Genomic DNA, 4,155 nt, shown 5'->3' on the forward strand with positions numbered 1-4,155 from the left:
AGGTGTTGGCACCAGAGTATGCCAGGAGCTGCCTAGGGAAAGAAAAGATGCATTGAGTCTTGCCATTCCTCTTGTGATTCCTGGGAGGTCTGTGCAAACTGCAGCAACCTTTATCACTGTGCAGGTCACAAGAAAGGGAAACTATGGAGGGAAATTAAGACAGGAGAGCACAGAAAGAACGCCAACTTGTGCTTAAATTCTTGGAAAGGGAGAAATCACAGCAGAATACTGTCAGAAATCAGTCAAGCCAGCTTCTAATGTTATTACTGAATTAACTGCTAGGTTAAGGTCTTGTCTAAACACAACAGTTGTGCCAGTTTAATTCAAATCAATTAAAAAACTCATTAAAGTTACACAGGTGCAAAGCTCTATTGCAGACAATCTCGTGCCAGTTTATAACTAGCTTAAGTGATTTGCACGTATCCACAAAAGGTCGCACCTGCTTAAATAAATTGATTTTTTAAATTATTTTAAGTTCATGACATTTCATCTAATGTGGAGACTAATACATAGCTTCTTTTAAATGCATTAAAGTTCAAGTTCTCAAGGATAGTTATTATGCAATAGTATTGTGCTTTCTTTCATTTAAACATTGCCACATATTTTTGAACAATGATCATCCAGGGATTTCAGTGATGTGCTCAGTGAAATCGGGTATCTTCCAGGATGTTAAGTTATGCTCTGCTGTACAGTTCAGGAAGTACTATTTCATCAGTTTATAAAGCCATCTTAAAAATCTTAACACTAAACTTACTAACTTGCTCATCCGCAGGACCAAAAGGTTGAAAGGACTGTTTAAGACTTGCTTACTACCTTAAACCTGCTATCTGTGGCTTTCTAAACTAAGCCACCTACTACTATTAATGAACACTACAGAACTGTTGCCAATAAAGTTTGGCAAAAAGCATGAATTGTTCCCTCCAACCATGAGTTTGCACTTCTGATTAATAATTTATTATGTGGATGTCTCTGGTTTCTTCTGCCTGAATCCTGTTTTACATCCTTACAACAGTAGGCTGCGTGTCAGTGACACATGGTAGTCGTGTTGAGGAGTGAGGAGCTCTCATATGACATTTTCCTGTACACAGATCTACAACTTTTAAGATGCTTCAGTTTGTACAGTCGTAACACAATCTCCACACTTGACATTACCCTCCTAACAATTCCATTACTGAGGAAGCTTGAAAATAAAATGAGATTTTTTTCCCCCTCTTTAGGCATTTGGATATTATTTTACATGCTCAGAATAGGAAACTGATTTTCTGTATGCAGAATGGTTCATAATCAATATGCAAAGTCAGTACATCAACCATTCATTTGGACGCACCACATTATCTAATTTAAACTTTCTCTCTTTTAGTTTAAAGCCATTCCTCCTTTTCCTGTCACTATCAGACTCTAATAAGTTTGTCCCCCTCCTGCTTATAAGCTCCCTTCAAGTACTGGAAGGCCACATTGAGGTCTCCTCGCAGCCTTCTTCAAGCTGAACAACCCCAGCTCCCTCAGCCTTCTTTCATAGGAGAGGTGCTCCAGCCCTCTGGTCATCTTTGCAGACCTCCTCTGGACCTGCTCCTATAGCTCCACCATGTTACAAGGCAATGGGGAAGGACAAATTTCAAGCAGGAGTGGAATGCAGTTGTTCAGTAGACACGCTTTGCATCTCCTCCACAGGAGTGTATCCCATTTCTGTCATGGCAGAATAGTGTCAAAATGACTGACTCCTTCCATCCAGCTGTATGACTCTATGAATTTTCATTTGAGTGCAACTGTTTTATCGGATTTACTATAGGACTACTAAACCTTATTTCACACACAAGTTTTGACAATATACTTACAGAAACATTAATAAAAACTTGTAATAGAACTGTGCTTTTGCTACCACTAAATTTTGTTATCCAAGCTCTCATGTATTCAACGGTACAGACTTTTGAACAGCTGAAAATGAATAGGCAACAATATCGTTTGTTACCAAGGACAAAGAAACACTTTACCATTATTCAGCATTCAAATAAATCAAGTTCTGTCTGAGCTTGTCTACGCTCAAAAAAATTGTCAGTATAGTCAGAATGATATAAACTCCCTGCTGGAAGTTAAAAGTTATAGCACTGAAATTTAAAGTGAATGCCATGCAACTTCATCCATACCACGTTCTGCAATGATTTTTAAATAAAGCAGATTCTTAATCAGGGAAAGTTAACACTGACAATAAATTTTGCATAAAAAGTTTTGGTATGCAATTTTTTTCAGTGCATCATCAGTCAATTTTGTCTTCTTAATACCCAGAGTCCTGGGTACAGGGGAAGAAAAGACAAAGGTATTCTACATACAGCACCACGTAGAGCTGCTCCCCTACTGCATCATTAACCTTGAACTGCTGTTACCAAAGACAGGATCCAACTGTGAGAATGGAAATACCACAAGTCATTTCAGAACAGCAGACCAGGACTGAGCCTGTTGTACAGTCAGTCAACTCATTTGAGAAAACAACTGATAGCTGCAAATTTCTAGTGACTTTCGCTCTTCGTTCATGACCCAATTAAAAACAAAAATCTTTCACTTGAAATGCCAGTTGGGCAGCTCATTAAAAACCCTCAAAGACGACACTAGAAAAGGGGCAGATGTCTAACTTAATTTCTCCTGAACATATTATTGACCTATTTTAACTAGAGTAGAAAAGAACAACGTATTAAGAAAAAATACAACACGTACAGCTTTTTAAGAGCCAGATTCAGTGAAATTGAACCTTATAATTTTACGGAAGCTTTCTTAAACCCTATATGAAGGCTGCCCAAAAGTAATGCCTCCTATTTTATGTTGTTGGCCCACAACATCACAGGCGGATGTTGGCGAGATGGCGGTAGAGGCTGAACCTTCCCACCGGTATTCTGCTAGATGTTGGTGTCCTGTGACAGATGGCAGCAGAGGGGCCGTATGACAAAATGGTGTTTGACGTGGGAGTGCATATGGAGCAGAGGGGTGGCATTGAATACCTCCATGCAGAAAGAATGGCACCCACTGACAGTCATTGATGCTTGCTAAACATTTATGGGGACCAACCAGCAGCAGTGGGCATAGCGAGGCAGTGGGTGGTGCACTTCAGCAGTGCTGACAGTAACAGTGGGTGACCTCCTCCGGTGCAGATTCTTACAAGCACAGCGTGCAGGTTCATCACTGGTGAAAATGCATAGCTAATGGTGGTGACTGCGTTGAAAAATAACGTTTTGTAGCTGAGAATTTGCCCTATGACATAGTGCTACTGTGCCCTTTGCATCTGTTGTAGCTCCCACGATAAACCTACACGTTAGAACAGGCACACATTGCCCTTCGCAGTAACTGCTTTCAAACCTAGTGACCAGGTCACAGCTGCGTATTAATACCAGGACTGAGGGTACAGCGGTTTCACTCCCCAGCCCGGAGCAGGCCTTGCCCGCAGCTCCCACTACCTGCCTGCACTCTGGGCCTGGCACGGCGGTAATTAAACAACCGAAACAAATGACTCAGAGGAACGCGAGCCCCGAAGAGGAGCATCAAAGTGGAAGCTCGCACCGCGAAATGCCACGCAGAAGCACTCGGGGAACGGGTGAGCAGCCCTCAACGCTGGCCCAGGACTCCCTCAGGGCTCGCTGGGGAAAGCCGCGCACGCAGCGAGTAAGAGCGACTACGCGCACGCGGCTCCCACCACCCGGCAGGGGCCGTCACAGCCCCGGAGCTACCGGCAGCCGCAGCCCTCCGCGCGCACACAGGCACGCCCCCGCCTCGCGAACTGCGGCTCCCGACAGCCTCCGCGACGAGGGCGCACGGGACGCCAGGAGCCGCACGGGCCCACGCGCGCTGCAGCGCCGCCGGCGGTGACGCTCCTCTCCCGCTGTGACCCGCGCAGCGCCGCGCCGCTCCCACTGGATCGTAGCGCTGCCGCTCAGCGCCCTCCCCTGCCTAACCCGCCAATGTCCGGCGACGAGCGCCGTCTCCCCTCCGCGCGCGCTGCCACGCCCTCCCCCTCGCCATTCCGATTGGCCGCCGGGCCTCGCCCCGCCTCTTTTAAATACCTGTCGCTCCGTGACAGGCCGTCACTTAGTTCCGGTTAGCAGGGCGGCCGCGCCGATTGGCCCGTCCCTCCCCTCCCCCCCCTCGGTCGCCGCCTTCTCCCGCAGCCCC

This window comes from Numida meleagris, chromosome 2, assembly GCF_002078875.1.
Source record: "Numida meleagris isolate 19003 breed g44 Domestic line chromosome 2, NumMel1.0, whole genome shotgun sequence".
NCBI lineage: Eukaryota > Metazoa > Chordata > Aves > Galliformes > Numididae > Numida > Numida meleagris.